Below are 22,077 nucleotides of genomic sequence, written 5' to 3'. Positions count from 1 at the left end.
TAAGATAGGTGCAAGATATTAAAAAATCCCTGGAGTGGATTTTCCTTCTGACAGGATCGTAAAACTTATTATACTTTTAGCTATTCATATTATAGTGTTAGGTTGCCTTCTAGAGAGGACTGAGTTCTACGAAACTGGTTTCTGTTAATGATGTTTTTTTTAATAATGATTTTTTTTAATTATCCAATAATGATTGGATGCTAGGTCATAACAAGGAGGGGAGCAGACTGACCAAATCAGGAGCCTTATTTACCCTCATCGGTCACAAACCAGCAGTTGGCGTGTCGTTTGACATGAGTGTTGGCTTTCCGGACGAGGTCGGCCTTACAGTATTTATCTTTGTTGATGGGCTGTGTGGGCTGTCAATAATCGAAATTATTTAGGATTTTTTGTTTTTTAAGGCTCTGCGAAAGGAATAGGTTGACGGCGGAGCAACTCTTCTTCTCTTCTCATTTTTTGGTTCCTTGTTTTTTCGGAAAATCGGAAACCTATCCTACACTAAGCTTGAAACACCTGTTTTTTCCTCGTAGCAAAAACTCTTGTTTTTCCCTTAAGATTAAAAAATAAATAAATTTTTAAGATGGTCATTACTTGCAATAAGGCTTTGAATGAAGGCTATAGAGATAATAAGATTTTATTATGATTGTGCCTTTTACTTAAATATAAGAACTGTGGATAATTTTAATGCTAATCCATTATTGAAGACTTAGTATATATGTAGTAGAATGGGAACATGCTTTGAGGTTGTTTTATTATCTAGAATTAGAACTGATTTTAATTAATGAAGTATTTTTCTGCTATTTAATTGTTCTAAGACAAATATAATTAGTAGAACGTTAATATCTAAGATCTGTTTCTAATTTTAATTATATTTTTTCTAAACGTAACCATTTCCTTTTTTTATGCTTTTTCCACAGGACCCACTTCTGGTTTACATTCGTGAGGAGACATACTGGTTCTAATTATTGAATTACTGAAGAAAACAAGTTTCTTACCGCTCATGAAAATTGAAATCATTTTAAGAAGAAAAAAGTACAAGAAAGCAAGAAAAATATGCTAAAATTGAATGTTAAACACCATAAAATGGCATTCCTGAATATTTTAACAGTTTCAGGTGCTCCTCTAGGTGAGTAATCTTAACATATACGCAGAAAGTTTCGTCACTGATAGTAGCACAATTAGAAAGTGAACAGAAATATGACGCAATACGTGAAACTTCATCAGATTTTTTCTTTGAATTAAAAGGCAATTTGAAATCAAATTTCGAATTCAAGCTAAAACCATTATTCCAGACCATCACTAATGTTGATATGGATAAGCACACAATATGTAGAATAGGACTAAAATTTTTATTTTAAGTTAGAAAAAAGGTTTGTTTTCAGAAGTTTAGTAGAGTAAAATAACAAGTGCTTGTCTGTTTCCAAAGTTATGCTTATATCTGTGAATAAATTCATTTGTGCTCTTATAATGTCACTGAAGATCTGGTAGTAAATTTTGTATTGACTTGGTTGCTGACGAGTGTGAGCTTTGTTGTTGCGGTGCAATAGATGGGATAAAATAGTTGGGACAGGTTTCTCTAGCCCTGCATCCAAAACAATGAAAACTTTTTTTGGGTGGGGGGAGCTAGGGTTGTGCCGCCAATGATTTCAGTTTATTTGAATATGATTATTCAAGAAATTTATTAATGGACAAACAGTATCATTACAGTCTAGTTACATATACAACTTTCTGATCTACCTCTTAATTTTTCAATATTGACTGTACTTTTTTTCTTCAGCCTAATATGTCCACAAGTAAGCAACATGGATGTTAACTTAAATTTTCAGTTATTAGGTATCTGTTTTATTAATTTCATGCACATGCCAGTTTTTCATTTAGATTGGCAAAATGAAATTAATTTATTTCTTTCGTAAATAAGTAAGTTTTCAGGAAGGCCAGTCCTGCTCACTCCCTAGGCCCCAGACCCACGGCCACAGTTGCTGGTGGGAACCTCGTGGATGTATATGTCTTTCTTGATCAGCTAAGCTAGCTGGTGAGACTAACTTGTATGCTGATCCCAAGTGTCTTCTTTAGCTCAAAGCTCTAATGGTCTTAGTTGGAGGAATGTCCCTCGGAAAATGTTAGAATAAGAGGGATCGCTTAGTACTAGATGTCTAACGACCGCCTTAGAGATCCCCCATCAGACATCCCTGAATAGAATCCTAACTCTAGAAACTAGACCTACATCATAACTACGTGACATCATAACATTCACGGAAATGAAAGGAGAAATTTAGAAAGAGACGGGAATAACTTCCCGCCTTCTTGAGTGACGTAAAGAATTATTTCTATAATAAACACAACCCTCAGTAAATCAATGGCAAGAACAAAGGACATTTATGGAAGTTTGCTAAAAATAAGATTATGTCATCATACGTTCTTATCAAGAGGTTAAATAATTTTACCCTTGCATGTTAAGTTTTTGAAATCTGGTCTTCTGATTAGACGTAAAATGGAAGTAAACATGATTTTGTTGTTATTATTTTCTTACACAATAACTGGTCAATAGAAAGTAGGAATTCCAAACACAAACTGTTGCAGACTCTGTTAGAAACACTTCTTGATCATGATCACAAATTTCCCTTGAATAGTAATTAGTTTGTTTAAATAATTCATAACTGACGATGTGTTCACTTGGAATTAATATTCACACTCTTGTTGTCACTTGTGTAATTGATTTACACTTCTTATTTTCTCCTTGTAATATATTGCTTTTTAAATGGTAGATTAATGACATTACTGCCGTTATTAGTTGTTCATTGTGTTGTGTTTGTTTTGTTTTCATTAAAGCAGGTTTAGAACATGTCTATAAAACAGAGTAAACATGGAAGATGCTTGACACTTGACACTGAGTTCAGTAAGGGTACTAGAATTATAGTCGAAATCCAACATCCTGTTCAGTATAATTTATTATTTTTTCAGTTTTACATAATTTTCTCGAGTGTGGTTCTTCAAGATTTTCTTTAGCTATGAAAAGAAATCTTTTCTCATTTTCCTTTATACAATTTTTTTTAAATATGTAATCAATTTCTTAATCTGACTTGATGTTTGAAGAATAATAGTAAATGAATCAGGTGGTGTCTTTTTTTTCTACATATGGTGTACTATCTATGATTTCAAGTGTTAAAGGGGTGTGGATTTGACACCTAGGCTATTGCAATAACATGAACTAGATGTTTCTGACTGCGAAAGAACCATTTGATCCTATACCTCACCTAAATTTATTTATTTTTTTAAATGGTCATTTGTAATTATTGTGATGTAGTAATATGAGTATGTTCATCATCATTATTATTATTCACACAACTGAAAACCTTTTTTTTTTTTTGGATAATTGGCTATAGATTAGTGTTTATTTTGTTTATACCAACTGCTTACACTTAGCTTTGCACCTCTAAGCACTTAATAGAGACTAATTTGGTGACATCATTTCTTAGTCAGATAGAATTGCGCATGACAATATTGTACAGAAAACAGTATATTATTATGCCCACAGTGATTATAACGGTCCCGTGCGGAGGGCGAGGGTCTCGCTAGTTTGATACCCCCTCTTCTTTTAACTTGAAGAAATCTCCATATCTTGTTTTTTACTTTAACTTAAACGAATCCTTTCTTTTAATATTGTCGTCTATTTTTTTATCTTCTTACACTCCTAGAGTTGGGAGATCTTTCAGTATTTACCGGAAATATAATGTTTGAAGATCTCTAAGTGCAACGATTTACAGATTGATTTCTGTGTTTTGATGTTTTCTTGTTATAATCTTTACTTGATTGCTTGCACTATCGTAGATTTCTATCTACACTATTTTATCAAGTTTTTCTGTTTCTAGCAATTTTTTCGTGTTTTGGATGATTCACTTTAAATTTTGACTTTATAAACTTTTCTTTAAACTGTGTTAACAGTAATTTTTCTGCTAATCGCCCGAGGAATTACTTTTTACTCGGATACAACATATCTTAAGCCCTTAATTTTTTGTTTTCTCTCTCTTAGGAACATTAATTTTGGTGGGAGTTATGGTGAGCGATGACGTCACACTTCAACATAATCATTCTAATCTATTGTACTTATACGTATATATCTTTGGAACCAGGCAGTTAGGGGGCTTTTGCTTTTATTGTTTAAATAAATTAATTGCAACCTCCACCTTTCGGAATATTTCTGTATTAAAATAAATAAGCCAGATTGAACTAAACAGTTAAATGTAAATTGTAATTAGCTTATCTAATTTTAAACGTGATATTAATAAGTTTGCCGAAAGTGACCGCACGCCTAAATTGATACCAATGCGGAAAGAAGGATTTCCCGCACATGCAACTTTGTGGTAAATACCAAATGGCTTTAGAAAAATTACCAATTTATCGTAAAGCAAAGTCATGATTTTTATAAAAATGCTTTTAATTGGCTGACTAACTTGAAATGAGACATGTAATGACTAATATAATCTCGCAAATGAAAACATGACATGAGAATCGGGTTTTGGGTCCATGAAACTTCCTTTTTTTTTTTTTTTTTTTTTTTGTAAAGTGATCATTATTTCACACAACTCACTTCTTATTATTTTTTTTGGTTTAACTAATTCATTTGTGTTAGCAATTAGAAATTAGGTTTTTTTTAAAAGATTTATGTCTCTGTAACATTTATCGCTTCACAATGGTTAGCGACCTGACAACCGCTTGCCCTCCACTCTGAGCAGGATAAAAGATGCCCCTGAGTGGGGGAGTGCCCATTATATGGCATCCTTATTCGTACACTAATAACGATAAAATTATTCATTCATGACTCCTTTAACTGAATTGATTAATTTCAGCTGCATTATCGATAGTTTTCTTTTAATAAAAATAGTTTACTATTGGTGAATCGTCCAAGCAATATAAATTAATAAGCTTGTTGTTTATTGAATTGTATTTATTATTGGTTAGGATTTCTTCTAAATGTGCCATTTTTAGTGTAGTATGTGGTCCTATCACTTTTGACGAGAGTGAAATGAGTTTCTTAAGGGTCTAATTTGAAGAACATCACTAGTTATAAAGTGTGGAGTTTATAAAGGTTGTTTTTTTTATTCAGCTTTCCACAAATTTAAGAAATAGAATGGAAAACATGTCTTTATCTGATTCAGTAAATAGTTCTTTCCTTACACAGATTTCCATATGTAGACTTATATTTAAATGTGTGTAGTTTTCCAGGCTTCTATTTTTGGAAATGTAATGTGCCAAAATTAGAGTATAGCTGTTTCTCGTAATCTTGTGTAAAAAGAATAATGTGACGTCAGTACTAATAAGTCAATTTCTGTCTTATTAAACTGTGAATCATTTAGACATTCTTGGTCATACATAATAAGCCTCAGATTTTTTATAAACGTGGAAAAAAAAAATAATAATAATAAGTTAATTCAAAATAATTATTTCTATGAATGCGCTTGACGTTCTCAAAATGATTGGAATTTGTAGTACTTCTAGAATTTTTTAAATTACTGTAGAGTGATGTATGTTAGGTTTTCATAGAAAAAGTACACTCAGTAATTTAGTGATTAACGCTTCTTTCTATATCACCAATCAGACCATTCGTTCACACATCCCTTTCGTAATACAAGTAACTTAAATCTGTTACAGGAAATTCCATCTTAAAACTTATAATCTTATCTCAATCAACTATTCAAAATCTTTCTTCCAGGACATTTGCAGATAACAGTCCTATTCTTCTTAAAAAGACAAGTGTTAACTACTCTTAAATGTGTCGATAGACATTTCATATCCTTGTTGCCTATCGTCAAAGTGGGGGTTTCTCTGGCCTAATTTTCATCGCTTTTTTTAAAATAACTTCAGCCTAACTAATCTAAAACTATTTTCCCTAAAAACATTAGTTTCTAATAAAATTATTTTTAACAAACTTAAATTAGAACTCATGAAGGGCCACCAGGCCCTCTATTGTCCAGAAATTTGACAAGATTTATTTTGCTCTTCATATCAGTATATTCAGATCCTAAGTGATCCTTGTTTCAGGTAATATCCATGACCATGCAGTTTTGATCATGCAATCCACCTTCTTCGCCAGTTTATTATCATTTTGTAATATTCTTGCAAATACTTACCTTCTGTTATGTACTTATCAATGTATAACTTTATATCTCAACATCTAATTTGGTAGTTGAACATAAAGCCCTTGCTTTGGCCCAAAGTAAGGGTCAATATAGCCCCAGTTTTCGGTAATAAATCGAATTATATATGATTTGATTTTGGGACTATGTCTTGTGAAAAATCAACGAAAATTGTCCTTCCTATCTTTGGAATGATTTAGAAAGTGTTATTACTATTTAAAGTTCACTACAAATAGATGATTGAACAACAACAGAATTCCACAGTGTGTGAACAGAACTTACATCATAATATATAAGTCTATATTCGGTGTAAACTTACGTCATTTTCTAGGGTTTTTTTTGTTTGTTTGTGAATGTATTTCTTGTGAACGGCCATTTATAATTAAGATAGTTAACACTTGAGTTAGCGTAAACATTTCAATTGTAATTATTTCATTTAATTCCAAAATTAATATAATTTTTCTTTTTAAACCACAATAGAGATTGGTTTCATATTAATCAAGTAAACGTAACTCTGATTATGAATTTCATATATTACTCCTTTAAAATATGAGACTATAATATAATAGGTGCCTCTTTGATAATAATAATGTTAATTAAGAGGAATTTCCAAATAATTGACGTCTGATCGTTTATTATAGTTACTACATGCACAGCTTTCAAACTTTAGCACTTTTTATGTAGTAATAAAAAAATTAAGATATATTTTTTATTTATCGAATTGACGCAATTTATGAATTATGTACGTCATGATCAATAAACCAATCATTCTTGCGAGTTTCACACCCAGAATGCTAATTTAGCGGTTTAGCTGAATACTCTTAACTTACGTATTTTTATTTATATTTATTTATTTATTCTTTAAATGTCAATTATTTATATTAACAGGTGGTCTTTACTTGAGTTTACTTGGGTTGGTGTATCTTTACTTTAGAAATAGTTCGAAATAAAAGTAGAATGGTCTTCTTTTTTTGACAAAATTGGAGTATGTTTTCTAGAAAAGAAAAACATTCAGATAAGCCTCCTTCCGGCTTTTGGATATAAAATAGACGATGGTTTTTTTCCAAAAAGGAAATCATTTGAGTTTTACTATCTCTTTAATGCAACTCACATCTTTCTTCCGTCTGCTTTATATCCTGGAAACAGTAAAAAATAATTAATTTCTTATAAGTAAATGTATCTTAATTGTATTTTCAATTTGGAACAGATCATTATAAATTGAAAATGAAATAATATAAATTGAATCACGTTGAGGAGTTCAAGGAAAAACCAATGTTGTTTACTTCATTGAAAAAAATAGAAAAGATAGCTTCATGCAGGAACTACCTTGAATAATTGCTTTATTTTACTTTTATCTTATAAATAATAAACTTTAGTTCGATGAGAACATTTAAAATGATCAAACTGCTTAGAGGGTGAGTTCATTGCGTATCCTGCATTTTGATCTGGGTCATGAAGTTTTAACTCTTCTAGTTTTTAAAATTTATCAAAGATATATCTTAGCAAGGATTTACTACCTTGACATATTAATTAATGACACATTCCCTTCATGAGCTGAAAACTAAATATAGTCAACGTTCAACGACGGTTGTGTAATTCAATCACACCGAACCTTTCGATGCATTTATAGCACAAATGATCTGTATTCTCACGGTGTTTAGGCTGATTATTGTCAAACGTTTTGAATCTCACGGTTGGGTCGAAGATCAGAGTATCTCTAAATCCCGTTTGTAAATAAAATTGTCCTAAATCTTCTCTAAAATGTAGTTTTCTCGAAAAACAGCAGATCTGGAAATCAGTGGTGCCGCTATTTTCAGTATAAAAGTGAAGAAAAATAATTGCCTATTTTTTTCAGGCTGACTTTTATGTGTAACTACCAGTTTAGGTGTCGCAGATGGAGGCGACTGGCAAATGTACATTACTATATAGTTCTCATTATTAATTTCCAAGTCGCAAACAAGAAATCGATTTCTTTGGCGCCTCTATTTCCAGTATAACTTCTTATTATTATACAATACTTGGAACGATTGTCTTGCATGCGATGATCTATAAATTGTGCATGCTAACTGCTTATTTTCACTGCGTCTTCAGCTTTCATTCAGTGACTGGTGCCTTGAGTACGCAGAACGTTGAACAACGATTTTGTTTTTAGAAAAGTGAGACACCTGAAGTGTTCCTGGTTGCTAGACACTCTCAGCGTAATTTTGTCAATCTAGAGATTTTAAAGAAATATTTTATAAATAAAATTGAAACAAAAAAGAAATTGATGAGCATGTACGAATATAGTAATTCGACATGCAGTTTTGCAACCACAAAAGTCATTTCTGTAGGCAACCGCTATTAACCTGTTGGGATAATAATATATCCTGTGAATCAATCCATGGTACTCCACAAGAGTGGGAGCCAGTCCTTCTAGGATGATACCTAATCTATCCAAGGTATTCACGATGTAACACCACTGGAACCTATCCACTAACCCTGCACTCTACTAATCTCTCTGTCGCGATTGGCTGTTTTTATTCTTTCTTTCACACTTAAATGTATATTTTCCCACTTTCCTTTTGGATTTATCCGCTTGATTGGTATCGGTAGTTTTGAAGCGGATTTTCGGGTAAAAATAAATAAATTCAAGATTTTTTTAATTTGGATTTTCACTTAATAGTTTGATGATTTTAAGATCAGGATGAAATAAAAAAAGTAAGTAAAGTATTCGCTTATTTTTTTAGGCGGGGCTTAACGTCCAACTAACAATTAGGTACCGCGGACGGAGGGGTGGAAGCTGAATACTTTACTATAAACATTTTTTTGTATAAACAAATAAAAAGTAGTCATACGCGGGATTCGAACTGGGGATCTTCCACTCACAAAGCCACGCTCTTGACCACTAGACCAAAACAGATCATAGTGGCAGTGAAGAGTGATGTAAATGGTTACCAAGAGAATACTATACAGCTTTCCTGAAGTATGAAGTCATCCTCCAAGTACGATTCGATGTGTGAGAACTATGTGACTCACAAGGCCACTCTTATATGGCCGTATGTACATGGAGCCGGTATCTTTACTTTCCAACTCTACATATATTTATTTATTATAATGTATTCTATGGTGAGCAGCAAGGTGTGCGCCAGTGTTCCTTATTGATAACGCTTGGAAAATACTCTTAAAATACATAAATTCAGGATTTAAAAAAGATGAGAGAAGAAAATTATGCGCGATAAATGTTACCGTTTCCTGTTATAATCCAACTTTACACATAGTGACCATTGAATTGAATAGAACATCTTGCAATTAGGTTCGTTAAGAGCTGCTTCACTTTCCCACGGCATGTCTACGTCATTTTCTTGTTTACATGTGCCTACCACATCTTTAGAATCAATGTATAAAAATACTCTAAAAAAAGTATCTATATATTATTTTAAAATGATTGGTCTCTTAACACGTTTACACGTTTCCTGAAGTTTTCCGGATGTATGAGATATTTTTCATGAACTTGCCTTCTACGCACTCCTAGCTCCCCTGATTTGGAAGTTCTACGCACCTAAAATAATGTCTGAAACTCTTATTTGAAACATACAAAATCATTGTTCTAAATTTTCAGTTCAGAACTTATTATACGATTCTCCGTCCTATTTTATTGTGTGGTTTAGAAGTGTGGGAGTTGGCTGTTACAGAGTAAAGTCTAAATATGCATTTTTTTTTGGTGTAAGAAGTAAAAAACATTTGTTGAGCCTGACGAACAAAGAAGTAACTATTATGCTGCAATTAATTCATGGGCATCATGATCCTCATGAGGATGAACAAGCTAGCAAACCTGCTGATAGACGAAAAAATGTGATGAAGGAGATTGTAAAACATTTTTAAATTATTACACCTTATAAAGAGGAAGAGAAGCTGCTATAAAACTGAAGAAGGTTGCTCAGGCTGGAAACATTGCACACTGACTTTTGAAGAAAAAAAACCTCCGAAAGGCCTAGAAAGAATAGCGTGGTGAAAAGGAGTCCTAGAATGCAGCCAAGATTGCGTTTTCTACAGGATTTTGAGGCAGATTTGCTGTAGATGGGCTACAGGCAAAGAGAAAATGGCTGCTTACTAAGAAGTTAGGAGAATCTGCTAAAGGAAATGGCCAAATTTCTCTGCAAGGACTGAAGGGAACAAAGGATTAAGAAGGTTGTTACAATTATACTTATAGTACAAATATTCTGTTTATACTAGTATTGTAGCGTACAGAGTACCAAATCCTGGCCGTTTACCTAATAGTGGGATTAGGCATCCCTTGCCCAGAATTCAAACTGATTCTTGTAGATTGCCGGTTTTTATCTAAATTTTCAATCTAAATGCAGTAATTTGCATTTTTCGAGGGAGATTTTTTTTGGTAATGAGGCCTTCATCATTTTATTTCGTCCATCAGCAGGTTTGCTAGCTTGTTCGCCCTCATGAGGATCATAATGCCCATGAATCAGTTGCAGCATAATAGTTATTTCTTTGTTCGTCAGGCTCAACAAATGTGCGTGATGTTCTAAAATATTTAATGATGTATTATTTATTACTGCAGCCTTAGAATCAATTTAGAATATGACATTTTTTTGTTCTTATGATTCCATTTCGCTGCTACGTCTTTAGGAGAGCTATCAATGTATCTTGTACTTCTTTTAAAAACGGAAGCCGGTTTGCCAAGGGAAATAATAATAAGGGATATTGTATATCTATAGTTTATTAGTTTTTCATTGGATTTATTTATTTTTGTAGTTTCAACATTGGATTTATTGGAGAATTTATCTTTAAAAAATAAATAATAAACTAAATTCTAACTAATATTTCATACAGTAGTTTCAATAATCAATAATTATCGAAAGATGTTTTTTTTTGCCAAAATATTTGGTACTATTATTGTTAAATGAAATTTAGGTTGTTTAAAATTTTATCTGAAGGATGCTTATAGCTTATATCGAAGGCCGGCTGTTGGGTTCGTTGACCATAAACAGTTTAGAGCCCCTAATAAGAATATTGAAGCCATAAGCTGCACGGAAATCCCGAATTAAATCAAATTGGAAGTTCAGAGATCCTAGTAACAGATAGATATAAGTTATTCACCCCCTTTAAAATCAGTACCTATGCCTAGTCCGTTGGTAGTAAAATAAAAATGAACATTCTTATTACAGTTATGAGCTCTATAAAAATAATAAAGACATAAATATTCACCGTATCATTGATAGTATAATAAATGGGCAATAAAAACTGGATAAAACTATTTGTTATGTTGGAGCAAGAGGTTGAAGAACAGAATTATTAATGTTATATGTCAATTCGCTCTATTGAGTTAACTCTTATTAGATTATTTAAGTGGTCTATCTAAGTGAGTGTATGTTAATCTAGTTGTAGATAATGGGTCGGTCCTCTTGCGACTCTCTCTGGGCCATGCATCTGTATCCACCGTCATGACTTCTGGCTGTGTATGACGCAATCACAATCTAGTTCTCTAGCATTTTGCAAATTACTCTTTTTACTCTTCATTCTAGCATAAATTAGTAAATCTTGTCTAATTTCCATAACAGTTAAATGATACCAGGATTTATGACTACGGTCTTCCTTTGATATTGTCCGTCATAATTGGCTGATAATTCTCTTTTTTTTTGAGTAAAAGACTGGTTGTGGCCTTAGTCTCTGGCCGAGAATTAATAAACTTTAATAGAGGCAAGAAACGGTCACATTACTTTACTCTTACTTCTATTATTTCGGTTCTAATTGGCACAGTTTCTCGTTTAAGTAAGTTATAACCAAGGAAAATTAGTTTTACTGGGGGTTGAAAGGAACGGAGGTGATGCGAGGCTCTCCCATAAACATTAATCACATTTCATGGATTTAACATGTTTTTTGTAAAGGTTAAAAACAGTTAAATTAATGTAACACCAAAATAGGAAGTTGAAGACATCAGTCCATTTCACGCAGAACAGTAATGTGATTCTTTGAACTGAAAGTAAGCCCTATTCATTTTTAACCTCTTACACTGTTCACTTTTGTATACTTGCACTTTTTGATACTGTGAATATTTATGTCTTTATTATTTTTATAGAGCTCATCGCTGCAATAGACTAGCATAGGTACTGATTTTAAAGGTGTGAAACAAATCAGTTGAAAATAAAATTATAATTTTGCTTGAAAACAAATACAAGAAGTGTAGGAAATAAGGTATGCGTCATCAATATTTGCAATTTAAAAAAAAATGATTCCAAAAAACAGAGATTTAGAACAGATAGATGTAGTAAGAGAAATTTGCTATAATTTCTTTGCAAACGCCAACTATGTGAGAACCACTGATTTGAAAGTATTGGGGGCCATTCAACATCAAGAAATAGTTACAAACAGAAGAATCAAAGAAAATAAGCGAAGATCCAAACTTTGCTAAAGCTGACTGCAGCAAAGTATCTTACTAAATTTGAGCATTTATTTTTAATTTCCTCCCTAATTTTTGAATATAATGGTTTCAAATAAAAAAAAAAACATGCTTTATCTGGAAAAAAAAATAGTTGGAGGTAAAATAAAGATTACCTGAAATGATTCGCTAAATTTATTTTTTTTATAGAAATAAAAGAGAATGAGTCATTCCATGTCAAATCAACACGGGGTCTGAACCTCACCATCTCGGATTTTCTTGAAATTTGGCACATGTCTACTATTGGTATAGACTTGGAAAAATATGAAATTTTACTGTGATATGTCAACTGGTTTACGAGTTACAGGGCTGTAAAGTTGCCAAAAATGGGCTGAAAAACAGGGAACCCCGTGTTTTTGAATTACTGTAGAAGCTTTCCTAATTGAGCCACAGACTTGGGATTGGTGTCATTTTATAGCATATATAATGCCCTTTCCTGTGATATGCAACACCATATGCGTTAGGATAAATAAAGTTTGTTAAATTTAAATTTAAAATTTAAATTTTAAATTTTTTAAAAAGTACATATTTTAAAATTTTAAAATTAATTCTATGAATAGCTAGTAGTGTTATGAATCACTGGGCAAAATATTAATTTGGGACGACAATGGCTTCATTGTTAAAAAAATTTAAGACTAAAGCTCCAATCCGATTAATTCAACTCTGAATTCATGTTAATACAATAATGCTAATAATAATTCCACTAATAAGTCCAAAGTAAAACATACTGTTAAGTAATAGGATCTCTTTATTATTTTAAGCTTGAAAAGGCTTCATTTGTTTGACATGCATCACTTTCTAGTAGGACATATGTAAGTTCTTCCAGTCAGAGTCACAGGATCAATTTTTATCAAAACATCCACTACTGAGACCCAAATAATATCGGCATTTCTTGGATGCGAGATGATTTAGAGGGTCCAGCTGGATGAATAAAAGTTACTTTTACTTCATCAAGTTCTTCATTTTTCTCTAAAACATATCCAAGCCACCAGTTTCTTTATAGACTACACTGATATAACCTGATATGTCGGCTAATTTTAGTTTATCAGGGAATTTTGAAACTTCCATTTCGCAAGCTTCTGAGTTCATAGAAAAGTTTTTAACCAATATTTTGGATTTACTTCTGGGAATGAAAGCATGGTATTGCTGTGTTCCTTTAATAGCCAATGCTTGAGCAAACCGAATTTTAAAAAAACACTCAGATTCAACGTAGTCTTCCTGGGTTGAATATGCAAAGTCTATGTTGGTGATGTTTTCTACTGCCCACTCAAAAAGTTGTAGTGAAGTTTGGATTTGATTTTCATAGAGTCGTTGCAAACTGGCACGAGCTGCCAGTCTCTTTACCGAACCCCCTACACCATCACAAGGCCCTTTGCCGACTTAAACCAACTCTTAAAGAGGCTGTTATCTCAGCCAAAGAAGGCTGTTCTTAAACAAACATATTAAATTGAATTATTTTTGTATGATTTGATTAACTGCATAATTTCATTAAAATAATATAATTAATATGATTAATTACTGTAATCATAATTATTAGTTCTAAAAATGATTTCAAAATCAATATTTTAAATCTTAATAATTATTAATTATGATTCACTGATTCATTATTACTATTTTCAATTTATTTATTACTTTAATTTTATTAAAATATATTTTCCATGAAAAGGAGCTTTAGTCTTAAATTTTTTTAACAATGAAGCCATTGTCGTCCCAAATTAATATTTTGCCCAGTGATTCATAACACTACTAGCTATTCATGGAATTAATTTTAAAATTTTAAAATATGTACTTTTTAAAAAATTTAAAATTTAAATTTTAAATTTAAATTTAACAAACTTTATTTATCCTAACCCATATGGTGTCGCATATCACAGGAAAGGGCATTATATATGCTATAAAATGACACCAATCTCAAGTCTGTAGCTCATTTAGGAAAGCTTCTACAGTAATTCAAAAACACGGGAATCCCTGTTTTTCAGCCCATTTTTGGCAACTTTACAGCCCTGTAACTCATAAACCAGTTGACATATCACAGTAAAATTTCATATTTTTCCAAGTCTATACCAATAGTACACATGTGGCAAATTTTAAGAAAATCCGAGATGGTGAGGTCAAAAATGGTCTTTTTTTGTGTTGATTTGACATGGAATGACCCGAATATAAATCTTGCAATATTAAATTTGCTTTGAAACATGCACTGCTGTCTTGCAAATATTACTATACCTACATAGTTCATTATTTAGGAGCTGTAACTGAGTTCTAATTTCTCTAATTTCCGCAAAATTTTAAGCTTTAATTTTTTATTTTACTTCTATATTTTTACATTGTGTTACTATATTTGTATTTTCTTCCCCTTAATTATGGTAATTTCAGATTTTTGTTTGCTAAAATTGTTTTCAAATTCCCCACCGATAGGGGAAAAAAACACCATTATATGTAAACAATTTCGTGTGAAGGAAGGAAAAGTCTAGTTTGATTCATATAATCTCACAAATATTGTTTAAATAATCGAAAATTGGACTGCCATATTTTTGCCTCACTTTTTCCGTTAACCAACTTCCTTTTGGAATTGACGAGTGGTACAGTTAATTAAGTGGGAAATTTATTGATGAAATTGCGCATCTTGCATCTGTATGAATACCTGCAGGAATTAAATACCACATTAATTCGAATATAAGCTGCACTTTTTGTTCAAATTTGTGTGGCGTAAAATTAGGGCACTGCGCTTAAATTCAAAGCAAATATTTTAACATGTGCCGGTCTCCCACTAAATCATTTCTTTAATGATAAAATTAATTAAAATGATGAAACAAAATTAATTAGGTATTAAATTTTTTTTATTAAATTAAATCTGATTATTATCACAAATATACTTTAATTTTTACAAATTAAAAGTTTTTCATATTTTAACTATTGAGATGTAAAAAATTTCGAACTTCTGCTTGCTGCTTATGAAAGCAAATTGCCACCTTCTATTACTGTAAGCAGCAAACTTGTTTCATTGATTATTGTCCGTCTTAATATGCTAGTTCTCTGCTGCTGTAACTGAAAATGATGGAAATTTTTCTTTGGAAGTTTTAATAACATTTGTGCTTGAAATTACAAGGATGAGTTTAACAGATTGTTTAAAACAGTAGAAATGACTTTCATTAAAATTATAAAGACAAGTCTACTGATTCGAACCAGGGTATTCTGAAAATCTAAGCAGCTAAAAGATTGGAACTGTTTTCTTACAGTAAAGTCAACTTAAATTCAGTAAAAATTAGAAAATTGAAGAAATTTATTATTCAGTAGAAAAAATCGTGAGTGTTCACAGTAGATAATTAATTTGTCGCAAGTCTAATTATGTCCTCGATTTAAATATCTACTAAAACAAATTTACTGCTTGTTTTTTTACATCCACTACTCAGTTTTAATACGCAGTTAACCTTTTTAAAATAAGGTATGTAAACTTCTGTTTTATTTTTTTGATAAAAATTGGATTTATTTATGAACTACTAGAGTAAAAAAGAAATTATATAATATTGATATTTACTTTTCTAGATTTTTATTATGTTACTTAGGTATATTTGTAAGGGAGCAGTTACAAGGTCTGAGGGAGTATACTCGTATGTGGGACAGAAGTTTTTATCTTAAACAAATTTGTTCACACAGTTTTTATGCTGTTTGTGTGACTTTATCACGCTGATAGCTATGCTAGTAGCTAGTTGTCATCCGTTTTAAGTAAACAACCTGTTTTTGCGTTGTAAATCAATCAATAAACCGCTGCTAATAGGTTTAGGGGTAGGAATTAGCTAAGGTTAGCATTCGATTAAAGGTTTAGACCAGAACAATGTCGAAGTAGGTTTATTTTTTTTAATCATTTTGTGTTGCTAGTTAAAGAAATATTGCCATATTGTTACGAGTTTTGATTCTCGAGCATAAATCATTTATTCATTCCTCAGTTTCGGGTTAGGTTTTCCATCTCTTTTCCACTGTGTTTAGCGCTTTTGCAGCTACCAAATTCTCTTTTAATTACAGATTCGAATTTTGCGGCCATCTTCAGAGATTTGATTCATACATGCTACAGAAAGTTTATTTAGTCGCGGTTTCTTCCTGGATTACCTGTGTATGACAGAGAGAACATTAACATGATCGATCCCCTTTTCAAACGCTTATCTTTTAGAGCTATCATTATAGTTTGATTCATTCATTGCATGACTCCATTTCGCTAAACAAGAAGACTGATCTAATCTTTTAAAAATCTTCATTATTGGCGTACTGCAATTATATATAAATATTGTATATCCCTTCTCAGAGAAGTATTGAGCAAAAAATTACGTAGTTCTGGGTTGATTGTAGGGGGGGGAAAAAAAGCATTTATTTCGTCAGATCTGTAAATTACCTTGACATTTTCCATTTTCGTCTTTTATTTTTTTTTTTACTTTTTTGGTTTAAATCAATTTATTTTTTTGTTTTTTTAAATGCATCTCATGATTATATTTTCATGGCATCATAACATTTGAGATAGATCCGTGATCATTTGCAATTTCTGTTTGTAAAATAACTGATCAGACTCTTACTTTCTCTACTCCAGTAAGTATACTTTTTGGCGAATATTCTCAGATTTTCTGCAAACTCGAAATTCGAGCTGCATGCATTTGTTAAAATAAACAAACGAAGAATATCTCTTAAAAATAAAAAATAGATTATTTTAAAAAACTGTATTCTTGATTTATTGCAAGCTCTTAAATGAAACAAATAGAAACTTTGAAAATGAAATCAAATTCAAATTCTCTACTTTTACCTAATTAATCAATTTGTTTTTGAAAAAAATCGCAAGTCTAACGAAAATGCTAGAGAAAATAACGATTTTGAATTAATCTCGTACTGTCCAACTCTCAAGTAATGTTGATTGCGAAATTATAGCGGAAGTTCAAAAAGAAATGCTGGCTAATACTGGCTATAAATCCTCATGAAATAATTATGCCTTACGTTGAAGAATTTGCATTCCCAAAATCATAATATTTTTGCCAACAGCAGTGACCACCGTTAGTTGTGTTTGTTCCCAAATTCTGAGACTTCATCATATTTAAATAAATAAAATTAAAAAAATAATAGTAATAGTTTGAAAAAGAAAGAGCTATGAAGTTGGATACTAATGTGTAATTATGGGTTGTTTACTTATTGTGCTGTTAATCAGTTGAATTTCTGTTAGTAGCTCGTATAGTGGGCGTTACCACACCACATAATTCTTATTGTCCTTATTTTGTGGAAATGTTCCCTTTTCATTTCTACCGCGGACAAAACTATTAAACAAAACAAAATGTAATAAATTATAAAAACATGACAGTCGCCGCGGATGATGACGCATTTTATTGCGTTTGCTTTGTCCGCACTGCTTTGAATTTATTACTTTCTCTTGTTATACGTAAAAGGAAGTATCGCAATCGTTTTCAGTTTTTCAGGTTTGCCCTTTTAGTATTATATTTTCTCGATATTCTAATTTATATATCATAGGTAAGCCCTTAAAACAAATAAATAATGAATAAATTACTATTAGGACAGGAGTCTTCAACCTTTTACACTTTTAGGAACCTTTGGAGCTCATGGTCTTTCTTGAAAGTGGCGGATAAAATAGTTTATCAAAGCTTTTTTCTACTCAAATTCGCAAAATTATTCTCTTATATCTTTATTTAATTTTAATACAAACATCTTAATAAGACAATTGTATAATAAGGTAGCGAATCAGGTTTTATTTGATTTATTTTCTAGAATACATTTTATGAATAATTATAGTATTTTTTAAATTTTATAATAATATTGCGTCTCGATTGGTGTATTTGAAGCACATGGCTTTTACTGAAATTTTATTTCATCCATAAATTATTTATTTATATTTATTTTTTACAATCAACTGCCTTTTATATCCAATTTATATTAATATTGTAATTTTTACTTAAATATTAAATTAATCTAAAGTTTTTAATAAGACAGTCCACTACATGATAAATTTCTTGTTATAGATAATTTCCATTTTACGTGCGTTTTGGCTGAGCAAATAGTGATCACTTGCGGAGCTCCGGTCAACGTTCCAGAAAACCCTAGGGTTTCGCGGAACTCAGGTTGAAGTCCCCTTGACTTAGAACAATTATTCACTCAGATGTACTCAACTCTGGAAGATGTACACAAATTTCTGAAAGTCAAAATTAGTTATTAGAGCAAATTCTTCCAAAATTCTTAATATTGAAAGTAACTAATATTCCTTTAAAATTGTTCGACTCTTAAGTAGATTTGTTTTTAACTTCCAAGATTTCTTCTTTTTTTTTTTGAAACGCATTAATCTTGAACGTGTTCACAATATATCATTTCTTGTACTAGAGTTACTTTCTTATACTGGAATAGAGAAGACGATTTCCTTCAGTTTGTGATTGCGTGCCTACTTTGACTCAATTTGGTTACTTCCTTATTATTCTTGTCTATTTATTAATATGAATTATATGTGAAAGAATATATTTAATTTATTTTGTCTACATGTGACGGATTTTAAATCTAATCTCATATTAACTATAAAAACCAGATGGTGTTATATATATAAATTATGTAGAGCTCGCCTTGTGATATCAGTGTTAATTTAAATAATATAAGCGCAAGTTCTCCGCGAGAGAGACTATGGCCGTTACATAATCACCGTCAGATTCTCTTACAAATATTCAGTCAGACAATTATTCAGCATTATTCCATTTACCAAACAGTGTTGTTCGTGCGTGGGTCGAGAATATATATCAAGTAAAAAATAAAGTTAAAAGAACTACCATTGATTTTAAAAGTTTCCTGATATATTTAATTCGTAACTAGATTATTTATTTATCAGCGAAGTTAGATATTATTTATCTAGATGGGAAAAAGTTAAGCAAAATGGTTGCCCAAAATATATCAAAGCTAGTTAGGTTCACATCACATTTGCTTTTTTTTTCTATTGCAATTAATTTTGTTTACTTATTGGCAGAAATTCACGCATCTGTCAGCTGTCTTTATAGCTTGATTGATGATAAGTTTTGTGAGTAAAGCAAAAAATAAAGTAAATATGAGGCTTTAAAAAGGTAAATGAATTGTTTTTTTTATATCACACCCTTAATTGTTTGACATTTTAGGTAAAGTGAGCTGCCTGTCACAGTCAAAACAGGTGCCCAAATTTTGGGAACTCTGGTCAAATCGTTGCTCAATATCGTTTTCTTGTACCTTACTTTTTCTACCAACAGTGGTTTATTCATGGGTTTACTATTCCTATAACTTATTATTTCTTTTTTATCCTGTTTTGATGCAAGTTAAGAGTTTTTAATCAGTGCATAACATATGCGCAAAATCATGAATGCATTTTTATTTAGATTATTGATTTATCTATGTGAAAATTTGATTTCAAGTTGGAAAATAATTTGCTAAAATACAAAATGTGTTTTTTAATTGCTTGATTTTAGGAAGAGGGGAATAATTATACGTTTAAATATTCTTTTGGAAATTTTCCAAAATACTTTACTGTGCTCACGATATCTGTGTGCACTATCTCGCAAAGTTTTGTTGATGTAAAAAAACAATAAGTAAACCTTGCATTCGTCAATCACATTGGGTTGTTTCATGGAAGGGAAGAAAATGAATTCGCATTTTCTAACTAACAATTGCACAAGATAATGTTTTTGTCACCCAGAAATTTATTTTATTTATATTTTTATTTTAATAAATAAAGGCTATATAATAAAATAATGTTTTGGTCTAAGAATCCGAAGACGAACTAATAACGCATTCTTTTAATCGCCAACAATTAAAATATAACCCTATATTCTGCGATTTAAAAAAAGCAATGTATTACTAAATTATGGTCTTCCAACATTAGCCATTATACGAGTATGAAACACCCAAAACACTCGAAAAGTAACTGCATCCTTAGAAACTAACTTGACTCCTCCTGAACGTCGAGAAGATAAACCCTCTTTACAAGGTTCAGGATATTATCCTCTAGTCCTTTTTCCCTCCATAATCTCATCTGAGTCAAAGTTCATACCGTATCCTAGTGTTTGTGTTTAGAAATAAGAAGGCGTTTCCTTCTCTTTCTAGGTTATAAGTCTGCTTCAGGGTTCAGGATTAACTATGAAGAAGTTTTTTTACACCTAAACGCACCATGTAAACCAGGCCATTCGGGTGACTTTTAACTGTTTTCTGCTGTAGTTGAGGGTCTCTTATACTGACTAGGCATTAGAACCTCGTGTTTGTCGTACATTATCCAAAGCCTAAACGCTCAATGTTCAATTAAAGTACCACTTATCGGGATGGTTGTCCCCACTTTTGGTGAATTTGTCGGCCAAATTCCGTTATCGCTGATACCAGCATGTCCAAGTTCCTTCTTAAAGGCTACTCATATTACACCTTTAGTGCCGAATAAGATGGTTTTAAGAGTGATTATTTGAAATACTGAAACTGAACGATTAGAAAAAATCTTCTTATATTGGAACTTCCCACACTGATGGTAAGTCTGTATAATGAAACCTCTTGTCTCTATAATTATAACCTGCCTCACTTTTGTTTGGGTGGTTTCCACTGCTGGTAGAACATCGACTAAATGGAGATTTAAGGTAATAAATATCTAGAAATGAAATAATGGATTACTACTGTACCGTTTTCGTTTGATTCGCTATACTCGTGCGGCTTGGCAAGTCCGATACGAATAGATCGCGGAACTCTCCTATTTGGAACATTCAATCCTCCCTTGATGGTATCCACATTGTAAACTATTATTTCTTAATGCTTGCAAATTGCTACCTGTTTTTTCTCTTTCTATCTTATCCTACCTAATTATTGTTCGGTTTTTACTTTATTTCAGGATAGTATTTATTTATCTACATACCTCCTTGCACTTACTTTGCAATCTCTATAGACAGAAATGTTATTAATTTTTATTAATTATTAATGTGTTGCCTTTAGATTTTTGTGTATATATATTTTGTACAGTTCTATTTAAACAAAGTTTTGTTATAGATATTATGTAAGGTGTTGTTTTTTTTATAGGCCGCCTTCAAACTGGATAAAGAGAATCTAGAAAACTATGGCAAAGAAGTCCATAGAAATCCATTTTAGCTAATTATGATCCATTAGCCATTATCGATAAAATAGAATGCAAAAAGTTGCCTTATTGTAGGACTTCTACGGAGACTTAACTATTATAGACGTTCAGCCTTTGGTTTTCTTTGAAATTTGACAGAATCGCTTTATATTCTTTTACGTGAAACAAAAGGAAGACCAAAAATTGATCTTCTAAAGTGGTTATTTTGATTTATTTAATTGTTACTTCTTTCTTGGCCTTAATTTATTTTAATTTAAATTATTTTTAATGATATAATTATTATTAAACGGAGGTATTGTAAATTTTAGGTGCAATAAATAATATTTGTTTATTAACGTATTGAAAGTTAAAATGGAAAAGAATTATTGGTGGATACCTTGATGTAGCACCTGTGAGTATGACATCAGCTCTGGGTTTAG

At 31.4% G+C, this 22,077-nt stretch overlaps 1 protein-coding gene across 11 annotated transcripts in view; it reads left to right on the top strand.

The window, feature by feature from the left end:
• Positions 1-22,077, top strand: part of raw (NDT-like domain-containing protein raw) — a 63,251-nt gene that overhangs the window by 7,943 nt on the left and 33,231 nt on the right. For all 11 annotated transcript variants that reach the window (XM_074125409.1, XM_074125416.1, XM_074125396.1 and 8 more), the window contains exon 3: positions 918-1,126. The gene's annotated coding sequence lies outside the window, so the exon portion shown is untranslated. The remainder of the gene's footprint in view (positions 1-917; positions 1,127-22,077) is intronic.

This window comes from Rhodnius prolixus, unplaced genomic scaffold (assembly GCF_049639745.1).
Source record: "Rhodnius prolixus isolate KJV_2025 unplaced genomic scaffold, Rpr scaffold_3, whole genome shotgun sequence".
NCBI lineage: Eukaryota > Metazoa > Arthropoda > Insecta > Hemiptera > Reduviidae > Rhodnius > Rhodnius prolixus.
This window is presented reverse-complemented; position numbering and strand designations above follow the sequence as displayed.